Source organism: Leptonychotes weddellii, chromosome 3 (assembly GCF_054177405.1).
Source record: "Leptonychotes weddellii isolate Sample4059 chromosome 3, ASM5417740v2, whole genome shotgun sequence".
NCBI classification, from domain to species: domain Eukaryota; kingdom Metazoa; phylum Chordata; class Mammalia; order Carnivora; family Phocidae; genus Leptonychotes; species Leptonychotes weddellii.
This window is the reverse complement of record NC_138371.1, coordinates 175,050,661-175,074,194: the sequence shown is the minus strand read 5'-3', so window position 1 is coordinate 175,074,194 and position 23,534 is coordinate 175,050,661. Positions and strand designations below refer to the sequence as shown.

The 23,534-nt window shown below is 47.8% G+C and overlaps 1 long non-coding RNA gene across 3 annotated transcripts in view; it reads right to left on the bottom strand.

Moving 5' to 3' along the window:
- LOC145720834 (uncharacterized) overlaps positions 1–23,534 on the bottom strand; it is a 187,834-nt gene that overhangs the window by 162,249 nt on the left and 2,051 nt on the right. The window lies entirely within an intron of this gene.

Below are 23,534 nucleotides of genomic sequence, written 5' to 3'. Positions count from 1 at the left end.
GAGAAACAGTGAACTCAAAGATGTATCAATTGAGATTGTCCTTCTCAGAAACAGAAAGAAAAAAGAATGAAGGGGTGCCTGCATGGCTCAGATGGTTAAGCGTCTGCCTTCAGCTCAGGTCATGATCCCAGAGTCCTGGGATTGAGTCCCGCATCAGGCTCCCTGCTCAGCGGGGAGCCTGCTTCTCCCTCTGCCTCTCTCTCTGTCTCTTATGAATAAATAAATAAAATCTTTTTAAAAAAGACAAAAGAACGAAGGAAAACAAATAGAGCCTCAGAAACCTATGAGACACCATCAAGCACACTAACATATACATGATGGGAATCTCATGATGAGAGTGGTAAAAAGGGGCAGAAGGAATATTTGGACAAATAATGGCAGAAAACCTTCCCAAATGGGATGGAAAACATTATTCTGTATATCCAAGGAGCTCATCAAACTCCAAGTTAGATAAACTCAAAGAGATTTGCATCTAAATTATAAACTGTGGAAAGACAGACAAGGAGAGCATCTTAAAAGCAGGAAGAGAGAAGGGACCCATCACACATAAGGGATCCTTAGTAAAATTGACAGATGGCTTCTCAGAAACCATGAAGGCCAGAAGGCAGTGGAATGACATTTTCAAAATGCTGATAGGGAAGAAAAACCCCTGTCAACCAAGAATTCTATATCCAGCAAAACTATCCTTTAAGAGTGAAGGAAAGATTAAGATATTCCCAGATAAACAAAAACTGAGAGTTTGTCACTAGCAGACCTACAAGAAATACTAGAGACCTTCAGGCTAAAATGAAAGGATACTAGACAGTAACTCAACTCCTTACAAAGACATAAAAACACACCAGTAAAGGTAACTATATAGATAAATATAAAAGACTATAAAAGTATTTTTTGTTTGTAAGTCTTTTTTTTCTTTTTTAAAGATTTTATTTATTTATTTATTTGACAGAGAGAGAGACACAGTGAGAGAGGGAACACAAGCAGGAGGAGTAAGAGAGGGAGAAGCAGACTTCCCTCTGAGCAGAGAGCCCAATGCGGCTCGATCCCAGGGCCCTGGGATCATGACCTGAGCCAAAGGCAGATGTTTAACCAACTGAGCCACCCAGGCACCCCTGTAAGTCTTTTTTCTGATTTAAAAGAAAGTAGCATAACACAATCATTATAAATCTGTTGTGTTGGACATACAATTTGTAAGGAAGCAATCTGTAGGACACTGCACAAAGAGGGGAGGGAAGAAAGCAAGAAGCACACTGCAATTGTGTGCAACTGGAGTTAAGCTGGTATTAATCCAAACCAGATGGTTTTAGGATATTAATGGTAGTCCTTAGGACAGCTGCCAAGAAAATAAAAAATATAATAAAAGAAGCAAAGGTATTAAACTGAAAATATACATTTAACAAAGAAGAAAATGGTAAGGAAAGGATAGAGAAACAAAAAAGATGGTACCTAGAAAACAGTTAGCAAAAGGGCGGATGTAAATCCCACCTTATCAGTAATTACATAAAATATGAATGGGCTAACACTTTAGTCAAAGGGCAGAGATAGGCGGAATGGATAAAAATAAAATCATGTAATTAAATCTTGTCTGCCAGAGACACACTTTATATACAAAGACACAAATAAGTTGAAAGTAAAAGGATGGAAAAAGGTAGACCACGAAAACAGTAACCAAAACAAACAAACAAATAAACCCCCAAAACAAAAAACCAGCACTGGAACAGCTATACTAATATCAGACAGAATAGACTTTAAGATAAGAGGACTACTAGACACAAAATAGAGCATTTTGACACGTGTCAATCTATCATGAAAATAGAACAATTATAAATAATATACACCAAAAACCGCCTAAAATAAAGGAAGCAAGAACTGATAGAACTGAAGGGAGAAAAGTTAATTCATCAATAATAGTTGGAGATTTCAAATGCCCAACTCTCAATAACTAAAAGAACAACCAAACAGAAGATCAATAAAGAAATAAAAGACCTGAACGATACTGTAAACCACCTGGACTTAACCAGAATCTATAGAACATTTCATCCAACAAGAATAAACATTCTTCTCAAGTGAACATGGAGTATTCTCCAGTACATACAACATGTTAGATCATAAATTTTAATAAAATCTCAATAAATTTAAAAGGATTAAGATCCTAAAATGTTCTCTGATCACAATGGAATGAAATTAGAAATCAATAACAGAAGCAAATTTGGAGATTCACAAATATGTGGAAATTAATCTACACACTCCTCAACAGTCAGTCAAGGAAGAAATCACAAGGGAAATTAGGGAATACTTTGAGATGAATGGAAACAAAAATATGACATACCAAAATTTATGGGATGTTTTTGAGGAACTGCCAAACTGTTTTCCACAGTAGCTGCCATATTTTCCATTCCCACCAGCAAGGTATTGGGGTTCCAGTTGCTTCACATCCTCATCAACACTTGTTACTATCTGTCCTTTGAGGGTAGCCACCTTGCAGGTGTGAAATGGTACCTCACTGTGGATTCGATTTGCGTTTCTCTGATGACAAATGATGTTGAGCATGTCTCCATGTGCTTGTCGGTCATTCGTAAATCTTCTTTGGAGAAATTCTATTCAGATCCTTTGCTCATTCTTTAATTAGGTTATTTGTTTATTTGTTGTTGAGTTGGAAGAGTTCTTTACATATCTGGTCACTAGACCCTCGTCAGATAGATAACTTGAACATCTTTTCCTCTATTCTGTAGGTTCTCTTTTCATTTTCCTGGTGTTGTCCTCTGAAGCATGAAAGTTTGTCGGTTAGACATTGACAATATCAAGTGTTGATGGGGTGTGGAACACCTGGAATTTTCCTACGTTGCTGCTGGGAATGTGAGAGGCACAGCCCCACTGGAAAACGGTCTGACAATTTCAATGAAGTGAAACACTCATCAGGTGATCCAGCAAGCCCACTCCTGTGTCTTTATCCACGGGAAATGAAAATGTATGCCTCCATAAAGAATCACTACATCAAAAACTAATGATGTATTGTATGGTGACTAATGTACCATAATAAAATTAAATTAAAAAAAAAAAAGACCTATACACAAATGCTTACAGTCGCTCATAATCAGCAAAAAGAAACCACCCGAATGTTCTTTGGCTGGGAAGTGGGTAAGTAAACTGGGATTCTGCGGTACGAGGGGTTACTTAAGAGCACAAATACCTACAATTTGAAGTCCGTCGTGGCAGGACCAAGCAGGCAGTCTCAAAAGGTGACATGGTATTGTTGCGGCCGAGTGGCGTTCTGGACAAGGGACAACAATAGGGTGGGGCACAGATCAGGGATTGTCAGGAATGAAGGGTGGGGAGGTTTGACCTCAGAGTCAGAGCACAAGGCAATGCTGAGGGAGACGGAACTGTTCTCTCTCTTCATTGTGGTGGGTACGGGGCCTCTATACATGGGTCAAAACTCACACATGCCTGTGCCAAAAAAGTGTCTTAACATATGTAAATTTAAAATAAAATAAAAATGTAACAGCGATGCAACGGGACAGACGGCAGCTAAGGTTGTGTGGTGAACATAGTATGATGTATAGACTTGTCACATCACTATGTGGTACACCTGAACCAACGTAACATCATGAGCCAACTCCGCTCAAAAATAATAATACAAGAAATGAAGGAAGAGAAAGTATTCGGAGATGAACAGTGATTGATCAATTGGCAGATTGTTTCCACATTTCATTTTTTTCCTTAGGATATGCCACTCATTACGATGCTATCTCTTCAATGGCAGTAATCAGCTATTATTAATCTCCGTGGGCCTGAATCTCACGCAGTGGCCGACCCACAGCTCCCAAGTGTGTGGAATCGATCCTATGGCTCTTTATCCGTTTTGGCCCCCAACGCTCCTCGATGGCTACAGGAATTCCACTTGTTCTCACGATGAACCTATATATGCAAGAAAGTTTCCATGCATTTCAGACCAGAGATAAAAATGTCAGTGTGGTTTATATTCATTCTACTGTGTCATCAAACCTTCTTCCCAGTGACTCACGTTGTTACTACGTATCATATCATGAGGTTATTTTTGCAGATGTGATGCTATCTTTAGTGAACCTGCTCTGATTTCAACTGTCGTACTTTTCATCATTGTCTGAGCTATCAGGTGTCTGTGTGCTGTTGTTACTTCTGTTTTGCCAGCACTAATTACATACCGCACGGTAACAGGGTTCACGTCTCGGCTGAGCAATCTGCCACACTCCAGAAATGTGTGGACTGCTGGGCTCAGAGGTAGGTTTATCTATCAGCATGGACAGCAAAGCGTATCGTTTCTCACTGGCAGAAGCGGTTTATTCCATGATGACCTCCAACCTCTCCGGATAGAAGGTATCAGGTGACAAGAAGTCCTCACGCAACGGACACCTCTGAGCTCCTGGCGAGGGCAGGGCGTCAGTGAGAGCCCCACCATGCCGGCCTGTGTGCTTGGCCTGCCGGCGGTGGGACGGTGTTGACGGAACACGTCTGTCCCCCTAAAATCCTCTAACACTGTCCAGTGTGATGGGTTCTGGAGGTGGGCCCTCTGGGAGGTGATTCGGCCCCCACCCCCGCACAGGCAGAACCGGCCCAGACCAGGCACGAAGGGCAATGACCCAGGCCAAATCTTGAACCAGAGGAGTCTTGCTTGGCCTCTGCAATGTTAAAACGCACATTTTCCTGGGTGTGAATTCACATGAGCCTCAGCGCTGTCTGCTCCTTGCCTTGGGCCTCCTTCACACGTTGGCTGCCCTTCGGACACGCCTGGAGCGTGCAGACACAAAGATTTCACGTGCCCCTATGTGCCTGGCCAGACGACGGCGCACCATGGATCGCAGAGCGTATGCGGTTTCCACACGTACTCAGATACAGACGCGGTGTGCCTCTTAGAACAAATGAGCAGCAATCTGTTGTTGTCTGGGCCCTTGTCACCCTGTCAGCTCATGATCCAGCCTGAGGCCTGCAGATGCTCCGACCCAGGCCCCGGGCAAAGGCTGACCCGCACCGGCTGCACGGTGGGAATGGATGAACACCGTTTAGGGAGTGGAATCCTCTCTGCTCTCATAAATTTCAAGGGGAGAATAGTTGATGGAACTGTTGGTGTGCCCAGAATTCTAAGTTGTGGGAACGTCACCATCCACAAGACCAGGGGTCCTCAAGGGGCAGGTGCGTGTGGGAGGGTACATATCAGAGGGCTTGTCACGGGCTTCTGCGGCTGGACCCGCTGCAGAAGAAGCTGCTGCCCGTCCGTGAGGGGCTGACACCTCCGAAGAGACAGATGTGGCAGGCAAGAGGACTGAGCATCCCAAAAGGAGTTTAGTCCAATTTTTAAATAATGATCTTACTGCTAAACCCATGGCCTTTCTCCAGTGATCTCACCTGGCTGGCATGTGGCCCTCTGCCCTTCTCCCCCTGGAGCCGGCTCTTCCTTTAGGTTTGGAGACTCCACTCTTTGCTGGTTCTTCTACTTCTTTGCGTTGCCTCCCACTACCTGTCAATGTTCCACCCACCGCCCCCCCTCCCTGCCCTGTTCCCAGGGGTGTGGAGGGCCCCAGGGATCTGGCTATGTTGGCGATTCCTACTCCCTGTTTTCAAATCCCGTGCCTCTTGTGTGCTTCAGACCTGGGTGGGCAGTTGCCCCCGGGACACAAATAGACTCTGCATGTGCAAACTGCAGCCCTCACCTCCCCCCAGACACCGCTCTTCTGTTCCGAGTCCTCTACCCAAGCAACCAAATTAGAGCACTAAGCCATCCTTGATTTTTCCTCTCCTTAATCTCACACGTTCAACTGATCAACTATCCTATAAATCTGAACCCATAAACACCTTTCCAGTCCAGAGACGGACCCACAAACTCCTGGAAACTGTAGGTCCTCTAACTGTAAGCCATGATGTGGAACGCTCGGAAGTGTGTATTGTGTGTGTGCACGAGCACATGCACATGTGTGTGTACGCACATCTTTTTCTGGAGAGAGGAGTCACAGTAGGAGGGAGGAAGCCATGTTAGGGTGGATTTTTTGTGGATTAGACAGATAACCAAGGCCATGCTTCAGCATTTGGACCCCATGTAACCGTTGAGTTAGGCTTAGTTATCCGGAAGTAACTGTCACTCATCACCAATTACCATTTCTCTGATTTTGCAGGCACATTTCCCTTGGCCTGGAAATCTTTTACAGTGCTCATCCATCTTTGCTGGAGAGTCGAGCTCTTCTCTCCAGGGCATCTTGTCTTGTCTTCTCTGCACCCTTCCCCCATGTCCCTTTGCAGACGTAACTGTCACCTCCTCAGGGCAGGAGCATCGGACACTGTCTGGACAGGTCATCAATGAAGAAAGGAGGGAGGCTGTAGCTTGTGTTAGCTAGCTGTAGCATTTTTTCTAGTTGTAGCTACAAAAAAGGCAAAAGTAAACCCACTGATTAGGCTGGAAAATGAATGCCTAACCCATGTAAAGTTGCCTAAAAAGAAAAAAGCAAATTGAAAGAAAGCAGGCGCTGAGCACAACAAATATTGAGGATTTCAAATGATATTTCTGTGCTCCTTCCCAGTGGGGCCTTGCTGAGGTTCCTGGGGAAGACAGCCTTCAAGGGAGCTTCCAGCCTGTCTTTGACCTGCCAGGTCCTGGTACCATCTGGCCCCAAGTGAGGGAGAGGGTGCAAATGCTGGAAGCAGGTGGAGGATGTGTCTCTTATGGGAGCCCTGGATCTCCAGCCTTATTTGTCTTAGAAGAAGGGCTGAATGAATTACTGCTAAAAATTCTTTACCGTCTCCTTTATCCTCACCCTCTGAACATGACTTTGTGGTTCTTCCTACTAAAAGAGACACGACTTCCCTGCCCCACACCGTGGGCTCCATCATCCTCCAAGGGATGTTAGCAGACCTGAGTTAAGCACGACTTGAAATGTGCTTGAGTGACGAGCTAGCCCTCTTGCTTCTCCACCACTGCTCAAGAGGAGCATGCCCAGGCTAGCTCGAAGGACATGAGGACAAATACCCTAGCCCACGGCAGTAAGCCCTGCCCCACTGCACCCACACGAGATCAGCTGGTCCCCACCCAGCCTGCAGACCCATATGGTGGGGCTGGAGAGTCTAGAATCGAAGGGCAGACAGCAGGCTGGATACTTGGGCAGGATTTCTACATCACAGTCTGGAGACAGAATTCCTTCTTCTGTGGGAAACCTCAGTCTTTGGTATTTCGGCATCAGCTGATCAGAAGAGGCCCCCCAATATTATTGAAGGTACTCTCCTTTATATGAAGTCAACTGTGGATTGTGGATGTTAACTGTATCTACAAAATGCCTTCACAGCAGCACCTAGATTCGTGTTTGATTGACTCTCTGGGTACAGAGCCTAGCCATGGTGACACATAAAACGTCACAGTTAGTGTCAATGGTTGATGTTTGAAGTCGCTGAAGTCGGGAGTGGTTTGTTACTCAGTATTATAGGGCCGGTGGCTGACTGACACAGAAGATAAAAACAAGGAACTGCAGGCTGTAGAATTTTGTCCCTGCCCCATGATGCACTGAAGTGTTGGAATTTGATATTTGATCTGCGCACTTCGTGTACATGACCTGCTCTCAGCACACAAAGCCAGATGAAATAAGCACCACACTATGAAGCAGAACAGATAGCTCAGATCAGTCATTCACCCACGCGGATGATAAACAGCCCTTCGTAACAATTATCTAGTTAAAACACCATTAACAATTAATGACATACATCACAGAACTTATTGAACCCATTAAAGACTAATTTACTGGCTATAAAAATATGGCATTAAGAATTTATGGATCATTACCTTTTATTCTGGAATGAAATATTGCTGATGGAAACTCTTAGAAGCCGTTGAAAACAATTACTCATTAAAGCCACATGAAATTAAATGATACGGCTTAGCAAAAGAAAAAAGAGAGAGAGGGAAAGAAAGAAAGAAAAAGAAAAAAAAAAAGAATCCAAGCAAAAGCAAAGTTTGAAAATGTGTTTTTGAGTAGAAGCACTAACTTTGCATGACACTGAATGGATAAAGATTGTATTTTCAAACAAGATTAAGATCTACAATTAAAGAATTCAAACGAAGTAATTTTAAGGTGCAATAAAATCTTCTTTTTGGAAAAATATATTAGATCATGACTGATAAAAATTCTGATCATGATTAATCACTGCTAGGTATTTTGGAACACTATTATGGAGAGTATAACAATGTTAAAATTAATTAATTCCTTTAAAGGGTTTTAAAATATAATACGATATAACAGCTGTTGTAGCTTTAAATATGATTATTTCTTTCCACCCTGCAACCAAAATTTTTCAGTCAGAAATCAACCTAATTTCATTGCAATTTCTAATTTATTACTCTGTCATGAGATCAACTAAACAGTGATGAGCCCCTTGTTTTCTAAGAGACCATATGCACATTTGCAAATCCTAAAGTCTGTGACATATGGAATGTGTACATGGAAATAGTTCTGGTTAATGCTCACATGCAGCTCCCAGGGCTCCTGGTCAGATGGGCACATGAACACCACATCGTGTCCTCTCTCATTTTTGGATTCTGGTTCTACAAAGTGGCTGGGCAAAATAGCCCAAACCCTTGTCAGAGAAGTATTGAGCCTAGAATAAAAAAAAAAATTTTTTTAAGATTTACTTATTTGAAAGAGAGAGAGAGTGAGCGCCAGAGTGCAACAGGTGGAGGGGAAGAGGGAGAGGGAGAATCCTCGAGCAGATTCCCTGCTGAGCACGGAGCCCGAGGACACGGGCTCGATCCCAGGACACTGAAATCATGAGCTGAGTCGAAATCAGGAGTCAGCCACTTAACCCACTGAGCCACCCAGGCGCCCCTAGAATAAATTTTTATATAAATGAAATAGAACTGTAAAACTTAAGAGCTAGAAAAGATCAAGCCCGAAACCACCGATTCATAAAGAAATGGAGGCCCAGAGGACGGAGGCAGCCCCCCACAGCTGTGCGGCCAATAATGGCAGAAGCGAATGCAAACCCGCGTGAGTCCCCGTCCGGGGTTCCTGCTGAAGCACTGTTTGCGGGTGAATCTGGAAATCAACAGGAGCTGTCCCTTCTGCTCATGCAGAGCAGTCTGCATGACCTTGCGATGGTGGCCACACCCCGGGGCTTCTACAGATATGCACGAAGATACCTTTCACGTACTCCCCGAAGAGAAAACCCTGGCAAAGCAAAGCATCTCCTGAGGGCCTTCAGATACCATGTACTGACTGCGCTGGGCATGTCTCATCCCACTACTTAGAAGAGTCTTCTGACTGGCAAGTGACTGAAATGGTTTACTGGGCACAGAAGTGTCAAAAAGGCTCGCGCACCATGCAAACATGATTATCAGCTGCACGCAGCCTCCTGGGAGAGCCCGCAGAGACTCGAGGAGCCACCTCCAGGCTGGCTTTCATCCTGTCCAGGAGGCAAGAGACTGCCAGCGTTTCAGAGGAGTCTTCTTCTGGGCTTCCGACAAGTCGGTCCAGACCATCTCATGATGTATAAAACTGCCATCTGTCTGCTCCCGATGGCATCCAAGGAAATCTGCCAGACGAGCATCGTTAGCACGATACCGAAAGTCATACAATGACAACACACCAACTTTGGTTCCTTACAAATTGGCTCTAAAATATCACTTCCTAATATTTTCAGACGCTAGGCACTAAATAAAAACAAATGTTCACATCCCCTTCTAGACCGTGCAGGGGGCTGCCTCTCATTCTTTTCCTCGTGTATTTTCTCCCACACAAATAGAGTGTGCAGAGGGTTGCAAACAATCTGTAATCCTTAATGACTTATGCTAACCAGACAACAAAGAAGTAAATTTTCTTGTAAAGATGTAGCCATTTGTTTTCACTTGGCTTTAATTTTCCCTAAACCTAATTATAATTATTAATATATATCCTTGCCTATTCTAATTGCCGAACTAAAATAGGTGCCAAATAATAAGAACAACCCAGTAAATAAAAGACGGATAAATAATAGCTGTTCTGAGCAGAATTATTGGTGCACGCATATATGTTACAATACGCTCACAAAGTAACTTACACCCAGAGGATCATTAACTGTATTTTCTATGAAACAGAGATCCTGATTCTGTATCTAAAACCGTCATCCAGTAACACCTGCTGTGACACACCCCTGGGGCACCTGTCAGCAGGTTCCTCTTTGGGAGCTGGGGGACCTGGGGACCTAGGTGTCAGCACGGGGAAGCGAGTATCAGAAGTTCCTCTCTGGGGCTGGAGGACACTCAGTGGGTGGGGTGGAGTTAGGGGATATGATGCAATCTTTCATCCTCGGACTCACAGGCCGGCAGAGAGTTACACGAGCTTGGCCACAGACTACGGTAAATCCACCGGCTAGTATGTTACAACAACGCACGTGGTGGGACTCTTCATCTTTCTGACTTTCTTTCCTTTAGGAAGAGCACAGCGGTAGATGGGACGCTTGCAAGACACACGTCCCCAGATTCTCACGCACCCCTGTGATCCCAGCGGCACACAGAAGAGCACACACTCCAAACACTGAGAGCCCGTCCAAAGTTTAAATGTATGAGCCTGGGACCAAAGTCATTCATGAGACCGTCCTCTGGCCAAGAGCCCTCCCCTCCCTCCACCTCTCGGCCTTCACCAGGACGAGCCGGTGACATTCTCCGCAGGACCATTTTCCTGAGGCAGCAGTGTGAAGGGTTCCACATGCTGGCTGCCCGAGCAACACTGCTCAGCGGAGCTGCTGGAGACGGGGTGTGGGCAGCGGTGGGGGCCACCGACCGGGGGCCACGCCCCCACTTTCCCTCTAGCCTCGAGGTGCCCGAGAGTCAAACTCATGCTGGAATAAAATGCAAACGTGGCTCTTCATGGACACTCTTCATCATTCAGAACCCTTCTGCTTGTCTCCAAGGACCTTCAAAATACAAACTTGCCTACGTTAAGTTTGTTTGTGGCTCATCCCTGGAGTCCCCAGAATTAAGTGAGCTCTGGAGGCTTGCATCCATGTGCAAATCGTAATGATGGGGGGCTTTTTAGCCCACCTGCCCCTCCTCTGGCCGGTGTGTTCACCCTCCCCTCATATTTCTATACACCGCCCAGCACACCAAGTTACCTAGAGTCTCAGAAACAGAAACATCCCTGGAGCCCCTTTCCTCCACCAGCTCCCTGTCCGTGGTGACTACCAAGGAACTGGGACACACCTTTTCACAAATTTAGATACCATCAAAAGAGTATAAGCAGGCAAAATGGCAAAGAGATCCATGTAAAGTGCAGGATGTATTGTGGACAGGAACGTGGTGTTTTTAGAGAAAACTCTTTATCGTCGGGACTTTTTCTTCTTTTCTAACCCTGTGCCATTGTCCCAAATTCCAGCAGAGTTTAATCACCGTTGATGCGTTTGCCCAGAAAGGTGTTTACGGGCATCCATCTCTGTCGCCAGGGTTTGAACCGTTACTCATTGTGCGGTTATGGGAAACCTATACAGCCCTTTAATCTCTGCTCAAAAACCATCAATCAGGCAGTTCACCACCCCGATCATTAATCTCGCTCTTCTTACAGCCAGTCCCTCCAGCTCCCCTGCATCTTTCTGACTCTGAGGCTCTCTTAGGAATCTACAAAGGCCCAGAGCCAGAGCCAGGAATCCAGGCTTCCTGGTGGAGCTGACGGGAAGGCAGGGGTTACTCACCAAGCCGCTCCCACTTGGGTTCTCAACGCCCTAGCAGCCTCTTACTGTCATTCGTGATCCCGCCTGCATTCTTCAACTTTCAGACCCTTCACAGGTAAGGTTGTCCGAGGGAGCAAATAAAAACACAGGGCACCCAAGCACTCTTCGGGATATACTTATACTAAACATGTATCAGAAATTCAAACTTAACTGGCAGCCCTCCGGACCTCACATTCTGCTGCACTTTCCATGCACCTGGGGTGTTCTGTTGGGGAAGCCAGAGGAAGCCTTCCTCACCCCAGCCCCACCAACATCCTCCACGTGTTGTGCGACCCACGGAAACAGCCTCTACGCGATTAGTGCTGCTCATCCAAGAGGTAGATGCCATTCACGGGCAAGTAGCCACTGTGGAGCCCCTTTTTAGAGTTTTCTCATCTCCAAGGATGTTAACTATCATGCTCACCATCATCAATATCATCAATCTTTCACGTTGCTCCCTGCATCCAAGATGCCCATGCTGATGATGTTACCGTGCATGTGGGAAAGACAGATGGACAATTCAAGCTGGTGACCAGCTTCCGGATGAAGCACTGAGGTTGCCCCGTGGATACAACAGGCCGTCCACGTGCTCCTGGACTTGACCTCCTAGTGCACATGGCCAGCAGCCCTCCTCCCACGGTGCCTGGTCTTGTTGGCGAGCAGGGGCTGTTGTGTCTGGAGCCCTGCTCTGTAGCCTCGTGGGTTGCCCACCCTTAAAAACAGGCCTAGTGAAGCCCAGTGCCATTTCAGTCATTTGTCGTGAGTGCGGCATTCATGTTCAGTAATTCAAATATCCCCATCCACTCTTCCCAGTGCACCTCCTATCCAAAATCAAGTTACATTTAAAAATCACATCATTAGTCAAAATGTGCTTGGAAATTATGGGATCCACCTAATGGAAGCTGAATGGCCTTGAGCGCTCCTTCCTCCCTGCTAGCCTCCCAGCTCTTGGCCTTCTTGGGCTCAGTTACCTTGGGTCCCTTTTGAGCCACCACACACAGTCTTGCTCTCAGGTCCGGATCCTCTGCGGACCAGGCTCCCTCCTCCACCATGAGCTGTTCCCCTGCTCTGCCTGCCAGGAGTTTCTGCCCAACATGACTGATGGTAGTCGATCCCTGCTTCAGCAATCTCTGAATAGACTTTGCTTGCTTTCGTGGGATGGTCTTCGTTCACTTCCGCAAAACCATGGGCTGGCGTGGATTCCTTCCGTACTCTGCTGCTGGGGCAGGCTGTGGGAGGCACTGGACCTGGCGTCCGCGATCAGCATTTCTTGCACTCCGTGGACTCTAGGTAAGCGCCTCCAGAGAGAACCAGTTGTAAGGCTCACATCTGCCCCATCTCAATCACATGCCTGGACAGAACTGGATTTATTCACCACTCACAGCGTACAGAAGAGAAACCCCCCAGGGCCCAGGCTATATTCATTCCACATTTTAAATTAGCATAACTTCACCAAATATATAGGCCTGTCCCCAACCTCCTTCCGGCTGATGAAACTTATTGGGGAATTGGAGGGTCAAGGAAACAACAACCGCAGCCCCATGATTTTGACCAACATGACTCCTCAGTCTGCGTGACAAGCGGACTCTGGACCCTGCAGGCTCGCAACTGGCATGAACGCGATTTTGACGTTTCTCAGATCCCCTGGGAAAACAGCAGCTAAACATGCAAATTCAAATCTGCAACATCTGGATGTCTTTTATACTCGCAGGACTCCTTCGCGCTCAGCCCCTGTGTCAGCTTTAATGGCCGTGTTACTCCAAGTGCATAGTAATGAACCTCAATGGTGTAGTCATTCTGCTCCAGGCCCACGACTCTCAGTTTCAGAGCCGACCGGAACTCCAGAGATCATCTAATCGAACCCACTCGCTGGAGACAAGAAAGCAGGGCCCTGAGGAAACGGCTCCCCCATGGCAGAAGGGTGGTCAGAGCCCTGCCACGGCCCTCCTGGGCCGCCCCGGCTGCCCCCGGTTCACTCCCAGCGCTGACCGGACAGTCCCGCCATGTGTGCCGTCCTCTCATTCTCATCGCAAGACTACTGGCCACCAAGAACCATTAGCCCCTGGAGGAATCCTCTGCTGCTGTCACCCTCCCGGCCCCAGACCGCGCATGGGTGTTCTCCCCAGGCCCTGACACTCTCAGTGAGGCCTGGGAACCAGCAGCAGCTCCTGGAAGCTTGTGAAAAAGGCAGACTCTTGGGGGGCGCCTGGGGGTGCAGTAGGTTCAGCGTCTGACTCTTGGCTTCAGCTTAGGTCATGATCTCGGGGTCATGGGATCCAGCCCCACGTCAGGCTCTGCGCTCAGTGTGGAGTCTGCCTGAGATTCTCTCTCTCCTTCTGCCCCACCGCCCCCTCAAATAAATAAATTTTTTTCAAAAAAGAGAGAGAGTTGGTGCGGTATGTAGGGGATCCAACATGGCAGCAGCGCTGGTCTATAGAGGGAAAAAGGCGGTGAGACTGCTTAAGACTCTCTCTTCCTTTGCCCCTTCCTCCCTTCTCTCTTGCTCTCTCTCTAAAATAAATACATTTTTTTTTTAAAAAGGCAGAATCTTGGGCATTATCCCAGATCCACTAACCCAGAATCTACATATCAACAAGATGCCCAGGAATTCCATGCATGTATTAAAGCTGGGAAAGTGCTGATCTATCTGGACAGTGATTTTCTTCTCTTTCATCAGATTGTCACAACTTTACCTGGTCTTCCAAACATCTTACTCTCCAGACAGTCAGCCGTGTCTTTGCAGTGGGTAAAGACTGAGAGGTAAGGATGCAGTTGTTATCTCCCCTGAAGAACAGACTCGGTCGATCACAAGCCACACCGTGGGGGGATGCGTCTCGCTGGGCCAGTTGTGTCAGAACAGAACACCTGCTCTCCCCTTGTAAGGCCCAGAGACATCACCGCACCGGACTACAGAAACCCGGAAACACACGGAGCAAGACTGGAAGCCCCTCAATCCTCGCCTGTTTCAAGCACCTTCCTGTCTGCAGATACAACAATGATTAATCATGTGGTGTTTAAGGAACAATCTCCAGACGCACCGTCTTGCTAGAAGCATGGAGCAACAAGCTGGTGCCGATTCTGTAGGCAGTTACGGAGTGAGAGTCTGCGGCCAGGGCCTCAACCCCAGAGCAGCCCTAGTGCAGAAATCCCACTATGATAGCTGACTGTGCGCGTCAACTTGACCAAGCATGGGGTGCTCAGATGAAATGTTCTTTCTGAGCATGTCTGGAAGTGTGTTTCTAGATGAGGCCGGCATTAGACTCCAGACTCAGTAGGGCACGTCGCCCTTCCCGATGTGGGTGGGCATCACCCAATCCGTGCAGGGCTGGGATAGAGCAAAGGCTGAAGGAAGGGAGACCCCAGCCCCTTCCTGTCCACCTCCCTGGGCTGAGACATGGGTCTTCTCCCACCCTTGGACAGGGTATGACGTCCTCAGGTCTCCTGGTTCTCAGGCCTTTGGATTTTGACTGAACTACACCACCAGCTTTCTGGGTCCCCAGCTTGCAGATCATGTCTGTCTGTCTGTCTATCTATCTATCTATCCATCCATCCTCTCTCTCTATCATCTATCTCTGTCACCTACCATTTTTCTAGCTAGCTACCTTTCCACCTATTTATCTATGATCTATCAATTATCTATCCACCTTCTATCTATATATCAATCAAGATCTTTACATCTGTTGCTCTGGGCACACATCTGGCTACAGAAAATCGTACAATTTACCTATATTAGATGAACTTCTTTTTTTTTTAGATGTATTTTAGAGAGAGAGAGACTGGCGGGGGGAGTTGCAGAGGGAGAGAGAAACCCAAGCAGACTCCATGCTGAGCTCAGAGCCCAACACGAGGCTCCATTCCACGACCCTGAGATCACGACCTGAGCTGAAACCAAGAGTCAGACCCCTAACCGACTGAGCCACCCGGGCGCCCCCACTGGACGAACATCTATTCTTCATCAAGCTCTGCTGGCATTTCCTAGTGCCTCACTTTCCACCTTGTGGGAAATGAGCAGCTGTAGATCTCTCCAGTCTTAGACATCCCCAGCATATATATGTACATAAATAGTTGGGTATTTTATATAAGTTGTATTACAGCATGCCTACTTTCTTGAAGGTTTCCTTTTTAACTTAAAAATATATCTAAGCGTGTGAACCTTCACCACACTTTTCAGTTGAGTTCATCCAAATTCAAGTATGTGTCTATGATACCCGAACAGCATTCTTTCAATGCAGGACCTATAACAATCAACGAAACAATGAAGGGAAAACCAGCGGTCTCCCCACTGCTATGACAGAGTGCGGCTTCCTCTGCTGATGCACACACCAACAAATCGCTTGTGGGCTTGCTAACGCCCCCCCCGCCCCCGGAGTGATGGAGTGGGCCATACGGCTCAGTAACGCAGGAATGGGCGCTCGCGTCGGATGGAGCTGACTTTCGGTCCCTCCTCGGCTCCTTCTCAGCTTTGTGGCTTTAGGCAACTATCTGAGTCTCGATAAGCTTCCTTCCCAGCACTAGTCCCATGTGGGGAACCATAGGAATTACAAGAGGTAATGCAGATCGAGGATTTAGTCCCCTGGTAGGAGCCAGTTTATGTGCTCGTAAACTTTACTCCTTGTTAGTATTGGGAAACCGACAAAACTCACCCAAGTGACTCATCTGTTTGAGTCCCGCCTGGGACCGTGTTGCCCCTCCCTTCTCCAGCCCCCACTTCTCTGCATGCAGGCCCTCTGTCCTAGAAAGGGCAGTGAGGTGTCATATCACATGGCTTTCAAATCACTGCCAGGAATTCTCAGTCCCTTTGTGGAAAACTCCTCCAAATTTGCACTGTCTTTCTAGAGCTTGAGGTCAACTAGCCGGTGATCAGAAGGACCTCATAAAGGCTCGCTTTCAGCAACATTGCGGCAGCTGCCGGCCTCATGCTTATTCTAAGTGAGCTTCACACTGATGACCCTAGGATGCTTTTAGGAAAATCTAATTATTCTGGAAACTATGCTGAACCATCAGGAAGCTACATCTATAATGGCAACAGCAAAGCCCTAAAGTGAGGCAACTTCCGTGGGGTCCCAGGAGCTCAGGTGGCAGCTGAGAAAGTGACCAGGCCGCGCCAGTGGTCGGGGGGGGGGGCCTGGGGGGTAGGACCACCTTCTCACCTGCCCAGACAGCTCCTCAGGTTTATCCTTCAGTCCCATCTACCTTGGGGTCCCCATGCACATGGGGATCCCATGCAGGAAGCTGACCTGCGTAATCAGTAGTGTGTACCCCGAACTCCAGCATGTCACCCCAACACTGAGACCATCCGCCTTCAGAAGCTTCTGTCAGTGCAGATGCCCGACCCCTTGCCTTTCCCGGCTCAGGTTCAGCAAAGGTGCCGACATGAAGAGCAGCCCACACGTCTACCTCTTCTTCCTCTGGACTCTGGCTCCTCCAGCCACAACCACCCTTGGAATCCCAAACTCCAGCGTCAGGGGCTGATCCTATGGAAGCCCAGGAGCTCTCCCTAGCTCCGCAGCCTCCCAGCCGCTGGTATCTGCTGAGACTTTCCATTTCTTGGCGCATGGTGCTTATAAACCAGGGAGAGCCTTGCAGCTACGGGAGTGCAGAGCGTGGGGCTCAGCCGTCTCCCGGGGTCTCGGCCCCTCACCTGTAGGCGCCCTGGGGGCTCTCTGATTCCTTCAAGCATGTTGTAAAGCAACTTCATTATGTTTTTCTAGATGATCTGGGTAAACAGGTCGGTCTGCTACACCGTAACGTGTCATAGGAAGCAAGAGTCCGGAAAACCTTTCACTAGTGACAGTGCAGTTGGTGCTTGATTAAACAATCTTAATTTTCTTAAGAAAAGAGAAATTCAAGATCATGGAATGGGAGTGGAACAGTGTGAGCTAAATGACACTAGTCTCATAGTTTGAGGGACAGGTCCTGACCTCCCTCTTGCAACTGTTCTCTGCCACAAACCCGCAGGGTCTGAGCTACCTCAGGCAGAAGGCCGGCAGCAAGCGCGGCCCCATCAGACAGGAGGTGATGGTGCTGGGCCTGTGCTCTTTCTCCCCTCGCCAACACACGGGATCTTCCCGGAAAACACAGCGATCCCACCAGACACAAGTGCCGGGAGCGCTGGTCGTGACCGTGGACTTGGCCGCCTTCTGACGACCACAAGACTGTGCTCAGAAAGAGAGGCCACCGGCACACGGCTCCACGCCCCCAGCAGCCCCCTCTGCCACAGCCGGTAGGTTACTGGACAGACAACAGAGCTTTTATCAGTTTAGCAGCTTGCGAGCAGAGGACAGGCTTTATGAGCACGCAGGGGGCAGCAGAGGCTCTGAGGATGACTCGGGGTAGACCCCAGCGGGCAAAGCCTCTCTGATGCAAACACGAGTCTACACAGGACAAAGCACAACAAAAGCTTCCTGGGACATCTACGGAAACAGTTTTCTGTACTAAAGGGAGAAGCCCAATGTGTGAGGGAGAAGACTAGCACAGTTCCGAACAAGATCAAGTGCAGGAAAGGGGGGAAATTTTGTCCCCCCACTTTGCACTCTCCGTGTAACATGCACCCCGCGTGGGTGCACGAGTTGGAGCTCCAGCTGGCTGACCCTGTGGCTGGACGTATGTGGAAAGGATACCAGAGCCGAGCGAGCGTCATGGCAAATCTTCAAGCCGCGTCGGAGCAGAAAGAGCAGAGATGCAGTTGTAGAAAGCGGGATCGGTGGTGTGGAGGGCGGAGGCAGAGAAGACGGGAAAAGAAGGGGGACTGTGGGAAGGTGTTGGGCTCAGGGCACACGCAACACAGCTGAAAAGTGCAAATAACCGGCATTTCTGAGGAAGAGCACAGAAAAAGGGAAGGAGATGCAAGAGTAAGGACACATCGCTGAGCAAAGACCTGAAGCCACAGTTTTGAGGGAAATAGCTCACTTACAAGGAAAACCAGCAAGGGAAGACTCACCACTGACACATCCCGGTAAAACGTCAGATTTCCAAGCACAAACATCTCTACATGCAGTTGTATAGAGGCTCATAAGATACTGAAAGGGAGGAGCCTCAGGCTGGTTTCACCACAGGGCGCCCAGACACTGCAGGGCTCTGATGCTGGGTGCTGGGAACGCAGACCTGGTGGTCCAGCATGCCGCTGCTTCTTGGGGTGGGGCCAGGAGGAAGCAGGCCACCACAGATTACTCTTAAGAAGCACTCAGGCACCAGTTAGCTGGAAGAGGGGTCTAAAACATGACTCAAGAATGGGACTGTCCGAGAGTGCGCGGAACAGTGACAAACATGGAACGCGCTTACACGTGGGGTTCAACACCAGCCACCCATGTAACTAGAGTCCTCCTGAGGGTCGTGAGCTCAACGCAATACTAATCTTAACTTCAGAGGCACTTTTTTTGAGGAAAAGTGATTCTTGATTAAAACATGTTTTTAGGACATTAGAACAGAAAAGATTCCTTCTAATAAAGACTGACCACATCAAACCAATAGCCAAGTGTGCAGTTAATGGTGAGAAGAGGAAAGCGCTCCTGGTAACATCAAGGGGGGATGAGAATGCCTACTCCCTCCAGTATGACTGGAGTACGGTGTTGTCTTTATTTGCAGAGAATGTGATTATCTACTTAGAAACCTAGGAAAATCAACTGAAACACATTAGGCAAACACATTGGTTATAAAGTGGGTAAAAAGATGAATATTTCATTCATAGAAAAGAATGCAAATAGCTTTTCTATTGTGGAAAAAATATAGAACATATAATTTACTATTTTAACCATTTTTAAGTGTACAGTTCAGAACGAAAATAGCTTTAATATATGAAAAGCAGCTCAATCTCACTATTGTACAAGAAAAGCAAATTAAAATGACACAGAAACCATTTTTCACTCTTAGGCAGGCGAAGATCAGGAAGTGTGGGGACGCTGCGTCGCTGGCGTGAGTGTGAACTCAGGTTTCCCAGAGGGCAACACGGCGGTAAAGACAAACACCACAACCACGTCTCCCCTGTGACCCAACAGGTCCTCTTCCAGGGACCTACTCAGAGATACTCGTGAGTGTGAAGATGATGTCGTTTTGCACAGAGGTGTCTGAAATGGCAGAGGTTTGGGAAAGATGAGAAGGGCATCGGAGGGGACAGGATGGATGTGTGTGCCAGGCGGCTGTGGGATAAAGGAATCTACAAACGTGCCTGTTCTTGCACCCATCGGAGCACTGAGCTTACGGGTCAGCCGACAGCCTATGGGTAAGGGGAGACTGGTGCCTCCGAGGCGAGAAGAAATGTAAGCTTTGGCTCACCAGGGTCAGAGCAGGGAAAGAGGCTGGGGCTCTGGGGGGCGGGGTAATAACCCCCTAAGGCTGAGTGTGGGGGAAACGCAGAGTATAAAGCCCCCTGGAGCCATGGACACAAGGGCAGTCTGCACCCACGTGCGGGCTCTTCTCCATGTCCCTCCACTGGGTTCTCCTGAGGCAGACCAGGGGCAGGGAAGGAGGCCACTCGGAGCTTCCTCCATGACGGAGGCGGGAGCCGAGAGCCTTCCCTGGATCCCTCTCAACTACAGAATAAGAGCCATGATACACGGGGAAAAGGGCAGCAGACCTCGTCACTCCCAGGGCACAGAGGAAAACCCGCCATGGCTGGGGGGGTGGATAAAGGAGAAGGCTCACCCCCACCTGAGGGGCAGGAAGGCAGCCTGGTCTGAACCGCTAGAGGTCTTCTGCCACATTACTAAGACAGCTCTCCTCCCGAGACCCAGGAAGGCAGCCCTTGCCAAGACTGGGTCTGCACCAAACCAGAGAAGGCCCTGACTCCCAATACCAGGCTTGCAGATGCCAGAGGGCAAGTTTGGCAGTCTACCACGGGGGAGGGCAGGTGGGTGCAGAGAGAGCCCCTGGAGGCGTGGGTGAAAACAGGAGGCTTAAAACTCAGAATGAAGTGGACATCAAGAAACATTCCCTGGCAAAGCAGCCCCTACCCCCAGGTAAAGCTAGAGGAATTCGAAGCTGGTGGTTGCAGGGAGAGTAACCATAGCAACAACAAATCCCAAATTCAACTTCTGACTAGACTGACTCAACCCTAGCATTACTGGCCAAGTGGAAGAAGGGTGTGTGTTTTCTCACATAAACATAATTAACTCTGTATTGTGTCCCACACTTACTGTCTCACTTTGAACCCAAGAGTGCAAGACATATAAAAGAAGGAAGGAAGGATGCAGGGAGGGAGAAAAGGGAGAGAAGGAAGGGGGGAAGAAAGGGAGAGAGAGAAAGCGAGAGAAAAAGAAAGGAAGGAAAGAAGGAAGGACAGAAGAAAGGGAGAGAGAGGAAGAGAAAGAGAAAGGGAGAAAAAGAAAAAGAGAGATGGAGAGAGGGAGGAAGGAAAGAAAGGAAGGAAGGAAGGAAGGAAGGAAGGAAGGAAAACTATACTCACTGTTAGGAAAGAAAGTAGTTGACAGAACCAGAGGCACATATGACCCCAAGTGTCAAAACTATCAGACACCAAGAATTTAAGGAACTAGGATTAACACCTTCAAGGCATGGATAGAAAAGGTAAACAACATGTATGAACAGATGAGGAATTTCAGCAGACATGAAAATTTTAAAAGAAAATAAGATGAAAAAATATGGTCATGTAAAGATGTTAAAATTATAGACTCAGAAAACAAAGTATTTTTAATATGCTGGAATAAATAAAAATGTTAAAATATGAGTAAAAAATGGATGCCATGAAGACTGGAAAACGAGAACCAGATAGAAACTAATGGCAGATGCCACTGGCACATTGAAGAACCCCATGATTCACAGCATAATACAGAAAAGAAATCCACACATAGACTCAGCATGCCAAAGCAACAGCGGGAGGACAAACACAGAAGGTCGGAAGCCCCCAGTGAGAAAGGACAGACAGCCCTCACAGGAGTGACTGACAGCTAACCCATCGGCAAGAGCGCAAATCGGGAAACGAATTCTAGCTGGAACGTCCTGAGAGCAGGTAACCGTCAACCTCAGACACTCCGCCCGCCCAGCCAAACCACCTTTTGGGCACAGAGGGAAAGCAGAGGCACTTTCAGGAGAGTGGAAACAGACGGTCTGATGTCACCTAGCAGGAGTGGGATCCCAGTTACCTGGTCTGGGATAGAAAATGGGACAGAGGACACAAAACCGCGTAAATATGTGGGGAAATCCCAGTGAACACTGACTGTATAAAACAGGAATTACGTGTGAGGAGTTTAAAAGGAAAATAGTCAAGGTCTCCAGGTCGTGATGAAATCAGCGACAGCCCCCAAAGCAGGGTGGCAGGGAGGCCGTTAGTTAATGTGCTCTCCGTGGTAAAGGTATCCACAGAGCGGGCAGCCACTGGCCAGTCCCGACTTCCGTAAGTTAATTATTCCCGTGTTAGTAGCCATGACAACTACTTAAACAGAAACAGAACTGGTAACGACCAAATTAGGAGAGGAAGACAAATAAACATCAGAAAAAAATACAATAAATCTAAAGCAATCCAAGTAAGGAAATAAAAAGAAACCTAAGACAGGTGTGTATTCTTATCGTAATGCTGCCGGACAAATCACCACGAACTTGGTTCCTTAAATCGCACACACACCCCTCCTTCTCACAGGTTCTGCGGGTCAGGAGTCTGGATGTGGGCAAGCGGGGTCCTCCGCTTGGGTCCCAGCAGGCTGAAATCATGAGGCTGGGCCTCTTCCCAGCTGTGGGTCGTGGGGAGAACGAAGGTCAGTGAGGTTCTGGGACTGAAGCCCCACTGTCTGTGGGCCGGGAGCCGCCCTCAGATCCCCTCCGCGGGGGCCTGCAGGCGGCAGCCCCCTCCCCAGGGCCAGTGGAGGACACCTCTGCTGAGACGGGGCCTCGTATGAGGCAACCTCACCCACTCACACGTCTACGGGGGTGTTCATAGGGGGAGTCTTGGGGGACACTGAGAATTCTGCCTACCACAAGGTGAAACACATAGAAAGTATAAAATAAGAGGCTAAATACAAATCAAAATATATTGAGAATTACAAGAAAATATCATTCCATCGGATTATAAGATGAAGAAAGAGGTTTATTCCTTTTCAGTTTTCCTTTTTGCATAAATTACTTTTTTTCTTATCTAACTAATCCAAGTGTATAATCCATACCTATATCTTGCATTGGTCATTTTATAGCCATTAGAAATCTCCATATTGTTAAATAGTTTCAAAAAATTCCCAACAGACTTATGTACCATAATTGATAAAATTATTCCCCTATTACTTCTTCTCCATCCCCCCAATCTTTATCTATTGCAAATGAGTTATCATGTATATTTTCATTCTGTTATTTGGCTTTTTTCCCTAGGAGAAAATTCCTAAGGGTGGAATCTGTAGGTCAAAGGTCATTTTGGTGACACATAAAATACATGGCAAATCCCTTTCTAAAAATGTTCACGCCCTCAACAATGTATGAAAGTACCAGTTTTCCTGCAACCTTGCGTCATCACTTTTATTGAAAAATAGCTGCTTCATATTTTAAAATATTTCATCAACTGAACAGGAACTCATAGAACGGAAAAATAATGGCCAGTTCTCAGGTTCCCGGGGTTTTCCCTCACCTGTGACTCTGGGCCATTTGCGGGGTGGAAGCTCGTGGAGAGGTGCCTTCCCCGCCGCGGGGCCCCCAGCGCTGGGCCCGCCAGAAGATTCCTGAGCAGAGCTGGGCTGCGGGTCCAGCCTGGTCTTCCCACTCCTCAAACCACCGGCGCCAGGAGCCCTGCAGCCCGCCGTGGGGCCGGCCCTTGCCTGCCGTATCCGTCCTTTGCAGGTCAAAGCCGTCAGTCTGGTTTACACGCCTCTTTCCCTACCCTCTCAGAAGCGCTGTCGTGCCCGGTGGCCCTGCCC